The following is a 23,060-nucleotide window of genomic DNA, read 5'->3' as shown; positions in this document are numbered from 1 at the left end:
ACTTTGATGGGCAGCTACAGCATGCCCATGCAGTCAAACAGCAGCAGTAGCTTCCTCGCTAGCACCATGACCCTCCAAGGCATTCAGACTGGATTTTCAGGACCAGGTTAAATTCCCTCCCACGGAGCAGGCCTCAAATCCATTCAGAGACCAGTTGCTTGCCCATATAGTAGGCATACCACCATTGAAGCAGTGGGCTCATCTTGCCTGACTGGCCAGTTACTTACTTCACAGGGTTCTCTACTGGTTAAGGTAGTTGTTCGGTTTTCTCCCTCTGCACCCACATGCACTTCCCAGTACCATGTCAGCTAGCCAAGAGGCATTTAGCTCTACCAGCTTGATTTCTCAGTGCCTACTAGCTGACTCATGTGGTGTGGTAAGCAATGGGGTCACAATCTAGTTCTGGTGGGAACCAAGAGCATTGCCAATAACCTGTATTATTGGGAAGCCTCATGGGCCTTCCTGACCAACATGTCCTTGGGAGGTTTCCCAACCCTGGCACTGGAATTTTCCTATGACAACCAATGGCTTAAGTTTTAGGTTTAGTTATCTAACAAAGAAGTAGGTTTCCACTTTTCCATTCCTCCCCCCCCCCCACCGCCGGCACCACTCCAAGCATCACAATCATGTCCAGACCTCATCAGCCACGAGGAGCTGCTCCCGACATCCGCAAGACTGGAGAGGGTGGATGCAGGTGCTGCGTGGAGGACAAGGTGGTCAGTCCACAGGACTCGCTCAGCGGTGGAAAGGCCACCGCTGCAGGCCCTGTGGGCGAAGGACTGACAGCACAGTAGGCACCAGGGCTGATGGCGCCATGAACCATCACCTACAGGAGACAGTTTTACAAAAGAGGCCTACAGGAAGTACATCTAAGAGGACTTCTGGTTAAGATGACAGCGTAGGTACCACGCCAAAGCAGCCTGGGGGGAAAAAAGACCAAAAAAAACTCAGCAAAACACACATTTTTACTAAAAAGTGAGGTGTATGTATAGGAAATTGAAATGACAGTGGAGAAATAGAAGAGATCCAGAGCATCCAGAGCCCGCACAGGCCGGCAAAAGCAGCCCCAGCAGGTCCGCCAACCGCGGTGGCTGCAGCGCACCAGAAAGCCATCAGGCTCGGCTCGAGCCGCAGGAAAAGCCAGGTGAGAGGAGCTTCCACTCACACCAGAGCTCTCTGCAAACTCTAGGAATGTGAAGGGAGAGCGGCAGTGAACAACGGAGGAGCAGATCACAAGGTAGAAGAACTCATGGAACAGCGAGAGAACCAGAGCAGCATCGGCTCCCTCTCCTCCCCCACTGCCTGTTCCCAGCTTCAGCGAACAGAGCAGCGGTCCTGGAACCCAGCCACACCAACTTGAGCCGACAGTGGGACCCAAGCAGGAGCAAAGTCTGGCAGCAACATCAGCGGCTCTGGCACCAGCATCAGTGGCCCCAGCAGCGGCAGATCCAATAACAACAGCTTCAGCGGCAGCAGTGGCAGATCCAACAGCAGCAGCTTCAAGCAGGCAGCAGCGGCAGATCCAGCAGCAGCAGCTTCAGAGGTAGCAGCGGCAGATCCAGCAGCAGCAGCTTCAGAGGCAGCAGCGGCGGATCCAGCAGTGGCAGCTACAGCAGCAGCAGGAGCGGCAGCAGTAGCAGTGGATCCAGCAGCAGCAGCTTCAGCAGCAGCAGTGACAGACCCAGCAGCGGCAGCTTTAGCAGCAGTGGTGACAGATCCAGCAACGGCAGCTTCAGCAGCAGCAGTAGCAGTTCTAGCAGCAGGGGTACCAATCTGCAGGCCCACAGTTGCCAGGTTCAGTGTGCCCTGCAGGAAAAGCCAGTGCCCAGTTCCAGAAATCAGAACAGCAGCTAAACGACCCAGCCAGCAACTTGACTGAGACCAAAATCATCCAAAGAGGTAATTGGGATTGCACCAGAGGGTCTCACTTGGTCACAAGCTGACTTGGAGCCCTCAACAGACCAGAAACCTTAGGGGCTTTGTTGACAGAGGATCTGGTTATTATAATAACTACTCTTGCATAAATACTCAGTGCTGTTTTTGATTGAATGTGTACAGTGTTTAGTTAAATTTTAGAATCTACCTATATTTTATTCCACTCACCCTACTTGAATACTCCCATAGCAGGGAAACTCAACCATCTTAGGAACACCTTTGTAGATACTCTGAGAGTCTTAAGAGCCACACCTAACACCTTAAGCTCCTACCCTGAAGATATATAACATCAAATCAATTGATACAGCTAAGAATACCCAGCTAACTAGAAAATCCAAGCATTAACTTAATCTAAGATGCAAAAATATATACATTATAACACAAGAAACACTAAAAAGCAAGACAATATAAATCCACCTAAAAGTATTAATGCATCAGAAATGACCTCCAGTGAGAACAAGTTAGAGAAAATGCCTGAGAAAGATTACAAAAGAATGATTGTAAATATGTTCAAAGAAGTCAAAGAACAAATCAAAGGAATCAAAGAGGAAATCAAAGAAGACGCAGGACACCAATTTCATGAAATAAAGAAGGCAATACAAGACATAAATAAGGAAATAGAAATAATAAAGAAAAACCAGTCAGAATTACTACCAATGAAGAACACAGTTAATGAAATAAAAAACTCTGCAGAAAATCTCACCAGTAGAATGGATGAAGGAGAAGACAGAATATCTAAGCTAGAAGACCAGGTGGAAGATCTAATACAGTCCAACAAAGAGAAAGACAAACTTATAGAAAAGTATGAGTGGGAATTTCAAGATATTCGGGACACTATGAAAAGATCAAATATAAGAATTCAGGGCATAGTTGAAAGAGAAGAATTCCACTCCAAAGGCATAGTCGGCATCTTCAACAAAATCAAAGAAGAAAACTTCACCCAAATTGGGAAAGAGGTGCCAAAGCAGATATAGGAAGCCTTTAGAACCCCAGCCAGACAAAACCTGGAAAGAACCACTCCTCACCATATTATAATCAAACTACCAAACACACAAACCAAAGAAAAAATATTGAAAGCAGTTAGAGAGAAAAATCAAGTTACCTACAAAGGCAAGCCCATCAGGACTACAGCAGATTATTCAACACAAACTTTAAAAGCCAGAAGGGCTTGGAGTGATGTATTCCATGTTCTGAAAGATAACAACTGTCAACCAAGGTTACTTTATCCTGCAAAGCTATCCATTCAAATAGATGGAGAAATAAGGACATTCCATGACAAAAGCAGGCTAAAGGAGTATTTAAGACAAAACCAGCTCTACAGAAAATAGTTGATAGAATCCTCCATGCTGAAGAAAAGGAAAATCAGACATATAAGGAACCTGGAAAAAACAAGCAATAATCAAATACTAGTTAACACAAGACAGCAAAGGTAGAACCAGAACCACAAAACAATGGCAAACATAAATACACACCTTTCAATAATATCTCTTAATATCCACGGCCTCAATGCCCCAACCAAAAGACATAGTTTTGCAGACTGGGTTAAAAAGCAGGATCCTACAATTTGTTGTCTCCAAGAAACTCACCCTTCTACAAAGGATAGACATTATCTTAGGGTGAAAGGTTGGAAAACAATGTTTCAAGCAAATGGACCTAGAAAACAAGCAGGGGTTGCTATCCTAATATCTGACAAGGTAGACTTCAGTCCAACATTAGTCAAGAAAGATAAGGAAGGTCACTTTATTTGATTAAGGGCACACTCCAACAGGAGGACATTATAATCCTAAACATATATGTACCTAACATGGGGGCTCCCAAATTCATCAAACAAACACTATTAGAACTAAGGTCACATATGACACCAAACACAATGGTGGTAGGTGACTTTAACTCCTCACTCTCATCAATTGACAGGTCATCCCAGGCAAAAATAAACAGAGAGCATCTGGACTAAATGAGGTCATAGGAGGAATGGACCTAACAGGCATATACAGGACATTTCATCCAAATGCTGCAGAATATATATTCTTTTCATCAGCACATGGAACATTCTCTAAAACAGACCATATATTAGGACACAAAGCAAATCTTAACAAATTCAGGAAAACTGAAATAATTCCTTGCATTCTATCTGACCACAATGGAATTAAACTACAAATCAGTAGCAAGAAAGGCTATAGAGCATACACAAAATCATGGAAAATAAACAATATACTACTAAATGATGAATGGGTCAATGAAGAAATCAAGAAGGAAATCAAGAAATTCATAGACAAATTATAAGGAGAACACAACATACCAAAACCTTTGGGACAAAATGAAGGCACTCGTAAGAGGTAAATTTATAGCCTTAAGTGCCTATATTAAGAAATTAGAAAGGTTGCAAGTAAACGACCTAATGCTTCACTTTAAAGCCTTGGAAAAAGAAGAACAAGGCAAACAAAATATCAGTAGTTGGGAAGAAATAATAAAGATTAGGGCAGAAATTAATGAAATAGAAACAAAAAAAATCAATCCAAAGAATTAATGAAACAAAGAGTTGGTTCTTTGAAAGGATAAACAAGATTGATAAACCCTTAGCAAATCTGACCAAAAGAGAGAAGAGACACAAATTAATAAAATCAGAGATGAAAAAGGTAACATCACAACAGAGTCCAGAGAAATTCAAAAAATCATAGGGACATACTATAAAAGCATATACTCCACAAAGTATGAAAATCTGAAAGAAATGAATGATTTCATTGATTTATTGGACCTACCTAAATTAAATCAAGATGAGATTAATCACTTAAATAGACCTATCACAAGGAAGTACATCTAAGATGTGGGCTGGAGAGATGGCTTAGCTGTTAAGTGCTTGCCTGTCAGGCCTAAGGAGCCCTGTTCCCCAGGACCTACGTTAGCCAGATGCACAAGGGGCACACACGTCTGGAGTTCCTTTGCATTGGTAGAGGTCCTGGTGTGCCCATTCTCTATCTATCTATCTGCCTCTTTCTCTCTCTGTCTGTCGCTCTCAAATAAAAAAATAAATAAATAATAAAAATTAAAAAAAGATGACACAAAGTCACTCAGAGACAAACCTGAAGAACAGAATCCAGAAAGAGTAAAGCCTTCTACAACAGGAGCTATGGAGCAAGTCAAGCACATCCTTGCTCATTTCAGTAACTACTAGCTTTTTATTGGTGAAACTATGAACACAGATGGCGTGGTTGTTCTCCTGGACTACAGTGATGGTGGTATAACGCCTTTCATGATTTTCTTTAAGGATAGCTTAGAAATGGAAAAATGTTAACACATCGGCAGTTATTTGGTTCTATCATGTGTCGTCACAGCTGGCTGCTGCTTGCCAGCCATACACCACCAGAACTAGAAGAACGGGACTGACGTCATCTTGACCTTTTATTTTGACTGACATTGTCTTTGTTTTTTGGGTTTTTGTTTATTTGTTTTTTAAGGAAAAAAAAAAAAGCATGTCACGTAGGTTGTCTAAAAATAAAGCACCTTTAACTCAAAAAAAGTAGTAGGTTTCCATATGGTTTATTTATAACTTTGACTTTTATTGCATCTCCCTTCCCCTTCCTCTCTTCCAACCCCCTCCCCTAATACTCCTTAGATCTTTCTACTCCCAATATTCTTTCCCTCTATTTACATATATACTATCCTTTCCCCTTAAGCTGGCCACCCTCCCACTTCATTGTCTCTTTCTAGCTTATTGGCCTCTAACACTGTCTTGTTCCATCTCACAGACTCATCTAAAAATTCAATGCTAGGACCCACATATGAGACAGAACATATGGCATTTTTCTTTCACTACTTGAGTTACATCATGTAGTATAATATGTTCTGCGTCTATCCATTTTCCTGCAAATTTCATAATTTCATTTTTCTTTGCAGTTGAATAAAATTCCACTGTGTACCACATCTTCATTATCCATTCATCAGTTAGTGGACATCTAGGTTGATTCAATTTCTTAGCTATTGTGAATAGAGCAGCAATAAACATGGATGAGCAGGTATGTCTATAGTAAAGTGTGGAACCTTTGGGTCATATGCCCAGAAGCAGCATGTTTGGGTCACATGGTAGATCTATTTTCAACATACTGAGGGCTCCCCATAGTGGTTATACCAATGTAATCTCCACCAACAGTGATAAGGGTTCTTTCAGCACACTCTCGTCAGCATTTGTTATTTGATTTTTTGATGATAGCCATTATGACTGGAATGCAATGGAATCTTGAGGTTTTAAATTGCATGTCTCTGATAACTAAAGATGTTGAACATTATTTTGGGGGTCTTTTATATTTCTTATTTTGAAAACACTTTGTTTAGTTCCTTGGCCCACTTTTGATTGAGTTGTGTGGAGTTTTGTTGTTTGGTCTTTTGAGTTTTTTGTATATATTCTAGATATTTACCCTCCAGCAGATGTGTAGATGGTAAAGATCTCCTCCCTTTCTATAGGTTGTCTCTTGTCTCAGTTCACAGGTGTTTTTTGTTTTTTCTTTGTTGTACAATAGCTTTTCAGTTTCATGAGGTCCCATATATTAATTGTTTGCCTTATTTCCTGGGCACCCAGAGTCCTATCCAGAAAATCCTTCCCTATGCCCATATCTTAACAAGCCCTCTCTACTTTTTCCTGTAGTCACTTCAGGGTTTCAGACCTGCTATTAAAGTCCTTGATCCATTTGGAGTGTTTCTTTGTTTAGGGTGAGAGAATGAGAGGGCATCAGGTAGCTTTATTAGGTAGTTCAGGATGACTAGGCCCCAAAAGTAAAGGCAGGAATGTCCTCACAATCTCCACTTTGCTGGAGATCAAAGAATGATCTGACTTCTTATCTTTTGCCTAGAGTTCTCTAGACCTAGATTATTCCATGAACAACCTGAGTCCCTCCAGATGGGAGTCCCCTCTCCTAGAATTTAAATCTGATCCTGACATTATGGTTGGTTACAGCCTGGCGGGCCTCTACTTGAGCTAGTCCCTAGCCCGGCCCAGTCAGTCCTCACTCTGACTCAGCTAGGCCTGAAGGTGAAGTCCACCATCAAAGTGATAAATAGATCCTTACCAGGAGTGAGGGCTCTCTTGGCTGGCTTCCCATTCATCACTCCTGAACTTCCAAGTTCTTGTGAGGCTCCCAGCTAAGCTGAGAGGAGAACCCCCTGACCCCTCCTCCCACATGGCCTCTCAATACCCCCTCCTGCCCTCCACATGGCAGGAACGCTTTGCACTTTCTTTTCTTCCCTCTGTAACTTCCTTTCACATTTCTTCCAGGCCCACCACATGAGCACTCACACCACATGGGTGTATCCATTTTCCTTTTCTTGGTTTTGTACTTCCTTCAATAAATGTGGTAATTTAATAATTCTCCTTCTCAGCCTTATTTTATCCAATTCTTTGGTAACTCAGGATTCAGAGTTTGGAGATGCATTCATAAACTCCAGTAATACCCATTCCAAGATAAAGATTTAGATTAATTCTTCTACATGCAGTGATTCAGTTTTCCAAGCACCACTTGTTGAAAATGCTGTCTTTTCTCCAATGTGTGTTTCTGGCCTCTCTGTCAAGAACTAGGAAACTATAGTTACATAACTGAAACCTGTTCTATCCCATTGACTTACATGTCTGTCCTGTGCTCGTTCTGTGCTATTTCATTGCTACTGCTCCACAGTACAGCCTGAAATCAGGTATGGTAATACTTTCAGCAGGATTCTTTTTGCTGAGAATAATTTTGGCTATCTGGGTCCTTTGTGCTTTCATATGAATTTCAAGATTTTTTTTCCCCATTTCTGTGAAGAATAGTACTAGAATTTTTATTGGGATTGTATTGAATCTGTACATTGCTTTTGTAGGATGGCCATTTTCACAATATAAATTCTTTCACTCCATAAGCATGAGAGACCTTTCAATCTTCTAAAATCTTCATCAGTGCCTTCATTATTAACGTTTTAAAGGTTTTATTGTAGAGGTCTTTCTCTTCCTTGGTTAGGGATGTTCTGAGATATTTAATTATGTGTGGCTGTTGTAAATGGATTATTTCACTGATTCCTTTCTCAATATGTTTGCCATAGGTATATACAAATGCTACTGATATCTGTGTGTTAATTTGTGTGTGCCACTTTGCTGAAAGTGTTTGTGAGCCCTGGGTGGTTTCTCGTGGAGTCTTTAGGGCCACTTACATATAGAATTATGTCATATGCAAATAAGGATAGTTTGATTGTTCCTCTCTGATGTGGTTCCCTTTTATCTCATTCTCTTGTTTTATCTCTCTAGCTAAGGCTTCTAGTACTATGTTAAGTAGTAGTAGGAGAGAGACAACTTGCCTTGTCCCAGGTCATTTAGGAATGCTTCAGGTTTTTCTCCATTTAGTATGATGCTAGCTAGAGGTTTGTTACACATAATCACTATCGTGTTGGAATGAGTTAGCTCCATCCCTAGTCTTTTTATCATGAAGAGATTTGGATTTTGTCAAAGGCCTTTTCTGCATCTATTGAGATGATTATGTGCTTCTGTTCTTGAGTCTATTTGAGTGATGTATTACATTTATTAATTTCCATGTATTGAACCATCCCTGCATATCAGGAATACAGCCTACTTGATTGAAGTGAGATGATCTTTTTGATATGCTCTTGTATTCAGTTTGTATGAGTTTTTGTTGTTTTGGTTTGGTTTGGTTGTGGATTCTTGAGGTTGGGCCCCCTTGTAACCCAGGCCAACCTGGAACTCACTCTACAGGCTCAGGCTGGTCCCAAATTTCAGTGATTCTCCTACCACTGCCTCCTGCGTGATAGGACTAAAGGCATGCACTACCATGGCCAACCAGTTTGCATGTTTTTTATTGAGAATTTTTGCATCCATGTTCACTGAGGATATTGATGCACACTTTTCTTTTTTATTGTGTCTCTGGTTTTGCAATAACTCTAGTGCTGAATTCATAGAAGGAGTTGGGGATTATCCCCTTTTTTGTATTGTAAAACCCATGGAAAAATACCAGGAGCCAAAAACAGCCCCCAGATGCAGACAGGCAAACAATCTTGTGACAATAGCATGACCATTGACCCCGCCTAATGTACTATTGATAACCCTGACAGGATGCTTCCGAGAAGAAAACAAAAAAAAAAGATCCCCACCGACCCCAAGTCTATTAATAAGTAACCAGTGCTGGGACTGTAACCATGCTTCTGCTTCTGTAAACCTGCTTCTGCTCTCCCTAACCCTATAAAAAGAGACCCTTCCCATTGCCCGGCGCGCTCAGCCTCTCGAAGGACTGGAGTGCCCGCAGGCGCCTGTGTGAACAATAAAGCTGCCTCTAGCCTTTGCATCCAGTGGCTCGGTCTTGGTTCTTGGGCGTGGGTCTCCCACCACAGAAGATTCCCCCTCCCCCGGGAATCTTACAGTATATTATGAAATAACTGGAGAGCAGTGATTGTAGTCCCACTATAAAGGTTTGATAGAATTCTCCAGTGAACCCATCTGGACCTGTACACTCTTTGATTGGGAGATTTATAATTACTGCTTGATCCATCGCTTGTTATAGAGCTGTTTAAATTATTTATTTCATCTTTGTTTAACTTTGGTAGGTCATATTGATAGAGGATTTGGGGTTCAGAAGCAGTACTCCCAGGTTTATGAACTCCAATTTTGGGTCCTCTTTTTTTTAACAAAGAATTCATTAAAATTAATAAGGATTAATTATGAATTATTGAGTTTAGGGAGAAATAACAAGTTATAGTTTATTTAAAGGAAACTGGGAACCTACAGCAGAACCATAAGCACATGGGAAGTGGGAAACATGCCCTCAGGTGGAAACTGTAGAGTTTATAAGGTCACTTAAGAGACATTGAGGCTTCAAGGAAAGACTGGAATAGAGCCACAGGCATGTGGAAGAGAGAACCATAAGCACATGGGAAGTGGGAAACATGCCCTCAGGTGGAGACTGTGGAATTCATAATGGTGCATACATGTAGGGAAATTTAGCAGAAACACACATATAGCATCTACCTTGTGCTTCCCTGTGGAAGGATGTTAAGAGGGAAAGTGGAGAATAGCAGAGGGAAAATATCAAAGCAGAGTCCTAGAACTTTAGAAGAGAAATGAGTAGTAAAGAGAGTTGTACCCCTGGCTGCCCCACGTTTAGAGAAGTTACACATGAAACAGGTCTTGCGTTAGTAAAAACACCCACATGGTAGATCTGAAGTGTGAGGGAAATACACAAGTGATTGACTTAAAGACAGGAGGAAAACCACATGTGTAATTAAAGTGCGAAGTTACCCCACACTCTACAGCAGAGGCAAGCAGAAATGTTCCCCCAGACTAAGAAATAGTATTATACTCTCCTCTCCACCAGCCAGTCTGACTGGGGAGCAGGCCAGGCTCGTGTGTCTCCTTGAGGCCAGAATGAGGCAAGACAGGCAGAGAGAGCAACAAGAAGAAGGCTGCAGCCTTTATAATGCAGAAAATATATTCTTTGTCAGTTTCAGATCTGTAAGGGGCGGGGAAGACCAGCCGCCTAGGAAGTGTGCTGGGCTGTGGGCAGCAGTGGGCGCTGCGCCGTGCCTGGTCGGAGACGAATCTTGCAGGTGAGTCTTGATCAGACACGAATTCCATTCCTGCCGACCGTCCCATTCATGCTAATTTATGCAAAAGAGGGTTGGCATGTGGAGTGGCATTTCTTGGTTCTTTCTGGGCCTCAATTTCTAACCAAAACTGCTTAAAAGAAGCTAGCTTTCTGGGCTAGAGAGATGGCTTAGCGGTTAAGTGCTTGCTTGTGAAGCCTAAGGAACGCAGTTTGAGGCTCAATTCCCCAGGACCACGTTAGCCAGATGCACAAGGGGGGGGCACACGTCTGGAGTTTGTTTGCAGTGGCTGGAGGCCCTGGTGCACCCATTCTCTTTCTCTCTCTCTCTCTTTCCTATTTTCTGTATCTGTCTGTCACTCTCAAATAAATAAATTTTTAAAAAAAGAAGCTAGCTTTCTCCTATTTCTCCTTCAATACGTATTGAGAAATTCATTTGTTCCTTTCAGATTTTCCAATTTGGTGGGATATAGGTTCTTAAAGTGTTGTCTTATTGATTCTTTCAATTTCATTGATCTATGTTATAAGGTCTCCTTTTAAAAATATTTTATTTATTTATTTGAGAGAGAGAGAGAGTGAGTGAGAGCGAGCAAGCATGGGTGCTCCAGGGTCTCTAGCCACTGCAAATGAATGCCAAACATATGCTCCACCTTGTGCAGCTGGCTTACATGGGAACTGGGGAATCAAACCTGGGTCCTTTGGCTTTGCAGACAAGCACCTCTTCAAACAATCAATGTTAGTGCTTCGTTTTATCAATTCTTTTCACAGCTTTTGTTTGTGTCTGTATCATTGATTTCTGTCCCAATCTTGATGAGTTCTTGACATATGGTACTTTGGGTTTTGGTTTGTTCTTTATTTTTCTAAGGCTTTCAGGTGTATCATTACATTATTTGAGATCTAGTTTTGTTATGAAGGCATTTTTGAGCTGTAAACTTCCCTAATACTACTGCATTCATTGTGTCTCATAGGTTTTAGTATGTTATGTTTTCTTTCTCATTCAATGCTAGGAATATTTTTCTTTCTTTATTTATTTCTTTAATAACCATTTATTGTTCAGTAATGTATTACTTGATCTCCAGGAACTTGTGCATTCTCTTGCCGATTTCTGGCTTTATTGAATGTGGTCAGACACAATAAAGGAACTATTTCAATTTTCCTAAATGCATTGAAACTTACTCTGTGTCGTATCTATTGAGAAAGTTCCATGGGCTGCTGAGAAGAACATATATGCTTTGGTGTTTGGTTGAAATGTTCTGTGAATATCTGCCAGGCCCATTTGACTGATAGTGTCCCTTAAGTCCTCTGTTCCTCTGTTTGTTTTCTGTCCACAATGACTTGTCTACTAGTGATAATGGGGTCCTGAAGTTGCCATTATTATTGTATTGTGATTTATCTCTGGATTTATATCCTCACCATTGCAAAAAGGACAAATGTCATCTAAACATGAATAACAGGGCTTTTAGCTGTCAGTCCCATGTCAGTGAACAAACAGCAAGTATGAACCGAGGTGTCCTTGAGTGAAATCCTCACAGAACAGAACATTCTAGACAGGTGATGAGAGGTCACTCTGAAGTACCCACCCTGTACTTGCCCTGCAAGCAACTGCTGTGTGCGGAAGCCCCCGCCACCTTCCCCAGGGGTGTGCTGCCCAATGTTCCAGACGCCTGAAGCCACAGATAGCGTCAAACCTACATATGGAGTCATTTTCTTTCTATATATAACATAAAGTTTAATTTGCAAATTAGATGCAGTAAGAAATGAATAATAGCAATAAAATTGACCAATTATAATAATATGTACAATGAACTTTATTAAAAACTCATGAGCACCAAACTGCCTGTATTTGCTGAATACAAAACTAACAAAAAAAAAAAAAAAAACTCATGAGCTGCCTCCTTCTGGAAATTCCCATTTTCTTTTTCAAACCACAGACATTGAAGAGTCACTGGGAAGGAGCTGTGTGGCAGTTCAGGACTTGAGCTGACTTTCTAGAACATGGCTGCCAAGATCGTGACTCTCACGGGCTAGAACAGAGGCACTCTGGGCAAGGTCGCCTTCCAGAAGAAGCCTCGTAGAGGTTGGACAGGGCGAGTTCATGGAGCGAGGAAACTGCGCATGAGTCGGGCAGCACAGGCTGCAAATTCTTTGGATAGAAGTCCCCTTGGCCAGCACCAGGGAGCTCCAGCAGACCCTGCAGCCTGCCCAGGGAGTGCTTGTCGATCTGCTGCCAGTCTGCAGGCTGTGTGTGTGAGCTGACTGCTTCCCCTCCTGCCTTCAGCACAGTTTTGGTTCGTCCAGTTCCTAGTGGAGTCAACAAAAGGAGACCCTAGAAGGCAGGATTTCATTCTCACCAGTTAGCTGGGAACTGTAATAGAGATCCCTAGTAGAGGTATTTCCTTAGCTGCATTTAAGTCAAGATATACTGTGTCAGAAATGCCATAATCGGGGCTGAGGTGTAGCTCAGCACTGCAGCAAGTGCTTACCGTAGGCATGATGCTGTGGTTCTGCCCCTAGAAGCCCCAAAACCATGGTAACCAAATACAGTGGTGCCTCAGTTTGTAGTTTCACTGACCCCAGTTTCAGTTTCCCACAGTCAACCATACTCTGGTAATAGTAAATGGAAAATTCCAAAAATGAACATTTCATAAATTTTAAATGCTTTGATATTCACAAGACTACACAGAGAGGAAAACAGTGCAGGCAGGGTTGGCACTGTGCTCATTTGCTGACACCCTTGTCTGAGAACATGTCCCCCACAGACAAAAGGGAGACTGTCCACCTGCACTCCACCTTGCGAAGGCCTGATACATCACGGAATAGATTCCACGTTGTAACTTCACTCTCTAAAGATTCTGGTTGCCCCTTAATGAGGGGCACTTGATTGATGTGCCATCTCCTCTCCTCCTTAGCCTTGTCACCCACAACTACAGGCTGGGCATTTTGGCTGACTTCAAAGAGAACTTGTTGAGGCATTGGAAGGACAAAGCTCAAGGTACCACCCATCACTTCAACTTGGCCATCTTGGCATTCCACAGGTGCCAAAGTGGCCCACAGTGACTTCTGGAGGAACAGGAGTTCAAAATCCCATTTTCTTTAACACCTCCCTGCTCCACTCCACACACAGCCACGCCCATCAGGTGCAATCTAAAAACAAAAGCTTGTTTTTAGACTCAGCTTCTGAGTAGAAGGGTATAGCCAAGTAAGAATGCTTTTTAAGGTTTATTCAGTGGAAAATACATAGCACACACACAGAGCACTTTGCACTCATACCCCCAAGCCCAGGTGCAGCATGCATATTACATGACGTGATAATTCTATGGCTATAAAGAGATACATTTGTAGATTGAAATAGCACATTTTTCCTTTGAACTGAACTGATGAAAAGATCCCTGGGCGATTTTAAGGCTGAGCCGAGTGTTTGCGAGAAATGAAGTAATTGGCAAGGGGTTTTGCTTGGCTTGTGCAAACACACCATGAGCGAGGGGAAAACAGACACAAAATCAGTCTCCTCAGCGGTGTGCGTTCCGGGAGCCCCTGCTCCTCTGGCAAGGTTTCCGGAAGCCCTACTGAGTCCGTGGCCACCCTATGCATGTCTAACACATTGGCAGCTGCACTTGCTGGGTATGTTTGGGGACAACTCATGCCAAACCCAAAAGAAGCCAGAGCCTGCCACCTCTAGAAGGAAGTCACAGGTAAGTGTTGAGAGTGGGTCCCACTCTAGGGTGCCCAACCTACTGGCTAAGAATTAGTCACAGTTATTTCTCTTGGGACAGAAATGGGGAGTGACTTATGAGCAGGGTTCTGTGGAGGCATACTGGAGGGCATTTTTCCTTCCTTCTAAGAAAAACAAAGTTCTGGAATGAAGTTGCTTGCATCTGCAGGCAGTAGAAGGCTACAGTGTTTGTACAACCCCAGGGATGAATTCAGGTGTGTGTGTGTGTGTGTGTGTGTGTGTGTGTGTGTGTTTTAATGATTTTTAAAGTTATTTTAATTTTTCTTTTTTTAAAAAAAGTTAAGACTTTCAAAAAACCTCACTGGTAGGCTGGAGAGAAAGATCAGCAGTTAAAGGTGCTTGCTTGCAAAGCCTGATGGCCTGAGTTTGATTCCTTAGAACCCACATAAAGCCAGATGCACAAAGTGGTACATGTGTCTGGAGTTCACTTGCAATGGCAAGAGGACCTTGCTCAACCATTCTGTCTCTCCTCTCCCTCTCCCTCTCCCCCTCCCTCCCTCCCTCCTTCTCCCTCCCTCCCTCCCTCTCTCTCTCTCCTTGCAAATAAGAAAAAAAATATTTAAAAATAAAAAAACCTCCCTGCTTGTGAAAGAAACTGCTTTCAAGCACCAGCTTTCTTACAGCTACATCACTTGGCTCCACAGCACTGACAGGGGAAAGGTTGCCACGCCAGGAAGGAGGCAGACTTGCTTGCTGGCTGCTCACACTCCCTGGCCTCCCTGTGGTAGCAGTGGTGGACCACGCGTGAGCCCTAGTCCTTGCAGCCAGCTACAAGTCTGTCATGCTGAAAACCAAACCTGAGGAAGTACATGCATTTACAGTTTCCTTGAAATCAACTGAACCCTGTGACTGAAACATACATAGTTAGGTTGTATTATAAACTAATAAGATTCAACAAAAGGGCTTGAAAGTGGTTCAGTGGTACAGTGTTCATGTGGTGCATATATGCCAGGCCATGGTTCTAATCCTGCCAGTAAAATGGTAGGCCTTTCCAAAAATCAGAGGAAGGAAAGTGTGGTGGTTTGAATCAGATGTCTCTTATGAACTCATGGGTTCTGAATGCTTGGTCCCCAGCTGATGGCAGTTTGGGAATGAGAGCCTTGTTGGAGGGGGTGTGCTGATGGGGAGGGCTTATGGGTGTTATAGCCAGCTTCCCCTTGCCAAGTGTTAAGCTCATTTTCATGCTATGGCATTCCACCCTCCATTGAGAGGTGATTACAGCCTCTGCTCATGCCAACCTTTCCCCTGCCATCATGGAACCTCAAGTCTATAAGCCAAAAAAATGGCCTCTCTTCCAGTTGATGCTTTGTCCCACTAACGAGAAGGTAACTACAACAGAAAGCAAGCCCTGCGTTGTCTTTCATCTGTAAATGATTGGAATTCTGTTGTCTAAACCCTGCCTTGTGGACGTCAGAAGTTCTGTGGACATGGCTGAGGCAGCAAGTGTCAGAGCTGAGAAGAGCCACAACCCAGGCAGAAGACCCACTTTGTGCTCACATACCCCACAGCTCCTGGAGGCCTCTATGTAATGCCACTGGGCAGTGCTGGGCAGGCAGTTGGCTGGGTGAGGTCTGACGTCCCCCAGCCTAGAAGGCCTGCCTGGCTACAAAGCCCACTGGCAGCCTGTTCTGGTCACAGCCACCTCCCAGACCTAGGGCCAGCAGCTGCCAGCCACACCTTCGTCAGTCCCACAGATCCAACTTGCTAGCTGGTTCCTGTCCTAATCTGAGATTCAGACTGTGACAATGTCCTGACAATGATCAAATGTTTAGAAGTGTTCTGCACTAGGGGAGATGGAAATGTCCCCTCCTCATGCAGACACTCTCACAGCCCACAGCCTGGTGAGGGTCCACACCCTGGAGTCCCTGCAGGGCTCAGGGAACACTCACCTTCCTGAGGCCACTCCCTGGAACTCCTTTCTGTGCTTTCTAGAGCACCTTCAGTTCCATTTCCTCGAACACACTGAAGTTCAGCAAACAAAGGGACAACCAGCTGCAATGGGGAGCTAAGTGTCCTTTAGGAGACGTGGGCCCTCCAAGAAGCACGCGCAGGACCCGTGATGACAAACACATTTTGAAGCTTTCCAAGGCTCGTGGGTACATTCTAACTTGAAGATGGAGAGGACAAAAGTACAAAACAAGGGAACCTTTTTGGGTCCCCCCCACACACACACACTCTATAAAAAGAGGCCCCAGGGGCATTCTATGACATTCAGCTATGCTAACGAGCTAGAATCTCTCTAAGGGATAACTTGTAAGCCGATGAAGTGTGTGCTGTCCAGACCCAGTGAGAAGCTTCATGGCTTGCAAATCACCGTCTAACCCAGCAGGTTCCTCAGCTTGCTGGTGGGGAAACTGCCTGGCCTTTCCAGAGGCTTCCAAGGACAAGAACACTGCTCCACTCTTGCCACTAGATGGCACCAGAGCTCCATTCCAGTCCCTACAGGCCTTAACAAGGGACTCAAAACTTGGGTTCCTGGGGAAAACAAGGGGAATGGAGCACAGAGAGAAAAAGAGATGAAAAATAACTTCTGCTAACACAGTCCTATGAAGTAGAGGAATAATGCAGTCTTCAAAACTGAAGTCCTATTTAGTTATCAAAGGCCCAGTGCAGAAAAACCTCAACAACTAAATTTGTGACAACTAAGCCCTCCACATAAAATTTGTCTATAGTTTGTAACCTGAATAAAACAGCACTGGGTGCATCCTGTATGCACAAAATAATCTGGCAATGGGATTTTTAAAGATTTCTTTTCGTTAATGCTAAAGGGCTCTCGAAGTCACTTTGGCTGTCTCTGAACTCAGCAAACATCCTGATTCTTCAGTTCTTTCCTATTCTCAGAAACGTTAACACTAACACTACATAAAAGCCTTGGCTCTCCCCTCCCAGTAACAGCACAGAGTAAAGCTCCAAGATTAAGCTTGCCAAGGGACAAAGCCTCATGAAAATTCTTCTCCCACTGGGGAAGCCAGAGCCATGTGCCCTGGAGGCTTATGGACGGATGGACACACACACACACACACACACACCCGGAAAAACAAGAAGAACAGCCTGGGCTACCAGCCCTCACCTGGCCAGCCCCTTCCTCCACAGCCTCAGCTCCCTGCCCTGCCTCCACACTTCCCACCAGCAATGCCAAGAGATATGATTCCTCCAAATGACTAGGAAGCCTGTACTCCCTGCAGCTTGGGCCCCTACCCCACCCCCACATTAAGGTAATTCACTGCACCTTCATTTTGTGAATGGGAAAATGTTATATAAGCGATTTACCATCTCCAAGTGCGATAGCATCAGGCCGGAGGGAGAGGAAGGGCTTTCTGTGAAACCCAATGCTGGGGTTGCCTGTACGGGAGGCTTTGCCTCCTGCCTCCCAGGAGCTTGAGGCAGGTTATCTCTTCCTCTCACCAAATTACTCAGGGCCATTCACACCTCTCCTTCCTTCCCCCACCAACACTGGCTTCTTTTTCTTCCCAGGCCTCCCTACCCTTGTTCATGGGGGACCTTTTGGAAGGTTCAGGGAGGGATTTTTGCCTCTCAAATTGCAATCTGTCTCCAAATTCCATCTTTCTACCAAGTAATGATCAAAAGCACCATCCCACTGCCCAGAGGATTGTTGCAATTTGCAGTTTGGACAGTTTTCACCTAAATGAAGCCACTGGCAGCTCACCATCCACATTTTGCCAAGGCTCACCCTTCTGTTCTGTCACCACAGGAAGCCAGTGTTTTAATTAATGCACATTGAATTGGCTTCAAACTCTGTGTCACCATGAACACTCCCATGTAGGTCTGGAGAGCAGCTCAGCAGGGCTGAGACCTGTCTAGCGTGCCACAGTCCCTAGACTCCCCGACACTGCAAACAAGAAAAAATCCCATTTGTATTTAACATACAGAACACGCTACTGTAGGTAGAATATCATTCGTGTGGCTTACGTGCATCTACAAGCTGAGTGGCTAACTGTGCTCATGAAGGACTATTCCCCAGCTTTCATAGTTCCTTTTGCTTCACACTGTAACCCTGTTTCTCTGAAACTTTGTGAGATGCTAATGAGTGCTCCAGAAAGAGGAATTCCTCCCCCCCCCCAATCCGTTCTCTGCCAAACTAATGACCTCTCATCACACTCCCGGCCCAGCAGTCTCCTGTCCTGTCCACCTGGGCTTGTGGCAATTAGGCTCTGGTGACTAACTGGAACATCAGAGAAACATGATTCTTTCATAAGAAACAATCCTTATTTATTTTAAAATTTCCTATACTTGTAGTTTCTGTTTTCAGAAGAATTTCAAAGGTTTTTTCATTGAGACCATCTCTTGAAAGAGTCCCTCCTTTAACATTTCAGTAAGACACAGGCATCCATCTCTCCATGGAAAAGGGAAAGGAAGGCATGGTTAAGCACTTCGGGCAGACCCTCTGTCGACCTGGCCCTCAGGGCCTTGTGGAGGGAAGAAGGATGCGTGACTGCCCACAGGCCAGCCTGAGTCCTTGCCCCACACCCTGCCGCTAACACTTCATGGTACTTGGGGGTGGGTCATTTTCCTGTCTGTCAGATTTTGCTTGGACAGCCCAACTGCTTTGTTCCATTGAGATAATTGGGAGACATTTCTTTTTCCACAGGCCTCCTGCCTGTACTTCATCCTGTGTATGATTTTGGATCTGCTTCAGAAAGGAAAATGCCTTTCATGGTATGTGTTACATGTGGGCTAAATTTGGACCAAGCTGACAGGGAGCTCCATGTGGAGATGGAAACTTCATGGAGAACAGCCACAGTCTTCCTGGGAGGGAGCAAGGGCACTACAGATTGAGCCACTAAGTCACAGCACAGAAGGGTGGCCCCATACCTACTGGGTGGGGAGCCCTGGGCTCCTGCAGCAGCCGGCTTTGTGGGAAGGGCTCTCCTGCCCCATGCAGTTGCTATGGCAAGAGAGCCCCAGACGTTTCTCCAGACTGCCAGGTGTGAGTCAGTGTCCTATGGGCTGGGTTCTGAGGGTCTCTAGGGACCACTGCCTGTCTGATGCTCCACTGGCTTCTGATGTCAAGGATATGGCTGCCCCCTAGAGAGGAGGGGCTACCCTGAACCCCACGGCTCAGATCACATGTGGGCTTCACCAGGGCAGGGATCTTGCTGAGTTCTCCCAAGCAGTTCCAGAGATGTGCAGGAACTTAGGAAGTGGCAGTTAACTCCTCCCTCTGTCCTTCTCCCTGGGGCCTGTGAGTGTCTCTAATGAAGGAAAGTGATTTTGTGCATTTAAGCCTGAGAATTCATGTGCCTTGTATGTGTGTGTGTGTATGTGTGTGACTGCAGGTGTACATGTGCCATGGCAGTCGTGTGTGGAGGTCACATACAACTTTGAGGTCCTTTCTTGCCATCTCCTCGAGGCAAGGTAACACACTGTTCTAGCTGGGCCCCCATTTCCAGTGGATCCTCCTGTGCGCGCTCCCTTCTTGCCCGTCTACATGGCTGATACCACAAATGCAGGCCATAGCCTCCCACTTGTTACATGGGTGCTGGTGTTTCAAGCTTGGGTACTGATACTCCAGGACAAGCACTTGATCCACTGAGCCATGTCCTCAGCTCACTCATGTAGCTTTTTGAAAACAGAGAAAAGCATCACTGATGGAGAATATGGCCTTGGTTTCAGTCTCCAGCACCCTCCGTTCCGAAGGAAAAAAGGGGGAACATACTTGAACAGCAACAGACCACACCATCACAGAAAAACAATCCAGCAAAATGGGGGACGTACTTGAACAGCTACAGACCACAACGCCATGGAAAAACAAGCCAGCAAGCAGGGGTAAAGCCTCTTCTTCATGTACCCAGTGCTAAGGGCTCCCACCTGGGCAGGATTCAGGTGAATCACCAAACTCTCACCTCCAGACTTTTTTTTTTTTTTTTTTTTTTTGAGGTAGGGCCTCAGTCTAGCCAGCCCAAACTCACAGCACTCTTCCTCCTCCTGAGTGCTGGGGTTAAAGGTGTGTGCCACCACACCACTCCTGGCACTTCCAGACTTTTTAATACTATATGTTCATTAATAAGCCCTTCAAAATATGAGTTGCTGGCATGTTTCCCTCAGAAATTTGGTCCTCATTTTGTTTTTGTTTCTTTAAATTCAACTTGCTTTTTTTTAAGCTGACACAAAAATATCAGCATTGTTCCTATTAACAGGGTATATGAGATATTTCTATGTATATACACATTGCTTGGACCTCACTTGATCTCATTCTGACCCCACCTCCCTTCTCACCTTCCATTCCTCCACATCCACCTAACTTCATATTTTTAAGTAAATGGTTGTAAATATGACACAGAGGGGATGAGTTAAATCAATCAAGATATACATCAGGGTGAATGAGTCAAAATTCCATTACCATTTTCTAAGAAAAAAAAATGTACTCATCATTCTGGTTCCCTCCAAATGTAGACACAATATTTGTTTGTTTGGTGGATAAAAGTAAAAGTATTGGCAAGAAATATTGCATCCAGCAATATTACTTGGATCTTGTTTTGGAGTGCTTTCTGGGTTCTGAATGCTTTCTTGGAAAATGTCTGGCACAGAAAATGAAGTACGACTATCTCCCTTATGAGGTTTACAACAGACTGTCAACGCCATCTGATAATCAAGTCTCCGGGAAGTTAGCAGAGCTGCACAGATACCATCAAGAAAGCTGGTGTACAAACCATCAAGAAAGGAGAAGAGAGGAAGAAAAACATGTTTACTCTATTTAATGTGTCATCAAGGAATCTCAAAATTTGCCAAACTTGGGAAAAATAGGGGATGCAGGTTTTGTTTTCAAACTATTTAAAAGTGAAAGGGGGCTGGGGAGATGGGCCAGTGGATAATGCACTCACCACTCCAGTCACTGAGCTTGAGTGAACCCACGTGCAAAGCTGGAAGCCATGGCCGTGTCTTGTAATCCCAGCATGCTGATGGCAAGACAGGAGGCAAAGACAGGAACATAGACACACAAATAAATAATTAAATACAATTTAAAAGTTAAAGGAACATCAAAATGCATTAGCTGTCTGGTGTTTTTTTTTTTTGTTTGTTTGTTTGTTTTTGTTTTGTTGGGGTTTTTTGTTTGTTTTGTTTTGTTTTCAAGGTAGGGTCTCACTCTAGCTCAGGCTGACCTGGAATTCACTATGGAGTCTCAGGGTGGCCCCAAACTCACTGAAATCCTCCTACCTCTGCCTCCCAAGTGCTGGGATTAAAGGCGTGTGCCACCAACACCACCACCACCCCCCCAGCAGCTCTCTGGGTTTTTTTTTATTGTTCTTGTGGTAGTGGGGATGGAACCCAGGGCCTCCATGACCTGCTCAAGTGCTTTGCCCCTGGGATACGGGCTCCAGTCCAGGGATCAGACACCTTGTACATTTTTCTTGGACTTTTTCTGCACGTCATTCTTCAGGGCATAGAATAACATGAATTTGTAACTTTATTTACTAAGCTGCTGGCAATTGAACCAAGAGCCTTACACACCTCTACAGCAGGGCATTCCAGCCCAGAACTCTTTTAAAAGGTCCAGAGACAGATAGAAAACTGAAGTGAGCGATGTGAAGTGGCACCTGTGGGGGTCTCTAAGCTCAGTCCAGGAAAACAGTTGGCACCAACGACAAGGGTGTTTGCTAGAAAACAAAATTGCCTCCAGCAGACAGTAGACAATGTGAGTGATACTAAACAAAATATGTGACTGCGCTGGCCTTGATGTCAGGAGGGCGGGCCATGGGCCTGCCCTGCCCACTGCGAAAACATTTCCCAGTGCCACGTCTGCTTGCCTTTGGACTCATTCCTTACTAAAACAAATAAGCCTAACAAATCATCTTTGATAGCAAATACGCATGGAGATAAACAATGAAAACTACTGTGTTGTGTTTCTTAGGACAGCCGCCACTGTGTGCAATTGCCACACACAAAAGCAAAACAGTTGGGCCTGCCAGGCCAGCTCCCAGAAGTCGGCAACTTATGGCAACTTGCTGTTTCTTGGCAGGTCATTTTCCTGGCTCTGGACAGTGGTGGTCCTCTTCCTAAGCAGTCATGCTGTGGCTGCGCATTGCTCATTAGTAAAATGACACAACTGCATTAAAAACAAAATGACTATAAGCGCACTTGGACCAGTCAGAGGAGTGCCGCTCTGAGGCCGTCCTGGCACCGGGTGAAAGTGTCATTTAGGCTTATCTAATCTGGTGCCTGTTTCATCACAGGGATAGCCAATAATGTCAACCTTTGTGTTGAAGGAAGGCAGAAAAGCATACCCAGCCAGCCTGGCCACTCTCCTGTGAGCCAGCCCCAATTCTAAACAATAGTCAGGCTGCGGGGTTTTGCCATCCCAGGACAGTAGGTGAGAAAATGATGGATGTTCAGGGTACTGTGAGGCAGAAATGGCTAAGAGACTCATTTCCTCTTCCCATCTGTTCAGGAAGGACGTCAGCAAAGTAGACTAAACACAGTCCCTGCTCAGGGTTCCTAGTGTGCGCCTGTAGCCTGTGTGCATACAGCAGCGGCCTGCAGAGGGACCTTCCTTGTCTACGCTGGGGGAGACAAAGGCAGCCAGATGCCTGCCAGGCTGGTTTTGAAAAGAAGCAGGACAGTCCCTGACTGTCAGCCTAGCTGGTGGGGCCTGGAGCATTCCCTGGAGAATCTAGCATGGCAATACAGCCTGCATTGGCTAGCAGTGGTGGGGACACCAGCACCCTGGGGATAGTAAGCTCATCTGGGTCCCTGGGCACCACTGTGGTGGTTCCTACCTACACACACCCTCCCCCCCAACACACACACCCCTATGGGAAAGCAAGGCCGCAGCTCACTCCTATGGTACAGCAGGAACACAGTTGTCC

At 44.5% G+C, this 23,060-nt stretch overlaps 1 pseudogene; it reads left to right on the top strand.

Moving 5' to 3' along the window:
- The first annotated feature begins 626 nt into the window (after window positions 1–626).
- Window positions 627–5,227, top strand: LOC105944611 (annotated as a pseudogene).
- Window positions 5,228–23,060: the final 17,833 nt, after the last annotated feature.

This window comes from Jaculus jaculus, chromosome 17, assembly GCF_020740685.1.
Source record: "Jaculus jaculus isolate mJacJac1 chromosome 17, mJacJac1.mat.Y.cur, whole genome shotgun sequence".
Taxonomy (NCBI): domain Eukaryota; kingdom Metazoa; phylum Chordata; class Mammalia; order Rodentia; family Dipodidae; genus Jaculus; species Jaculus jaculus.
The sequence above is the reverse complement of the archived record's forward strand: the minus strand, read 5'-3'. Positions and strand labels throughout refer to the sequence as shown.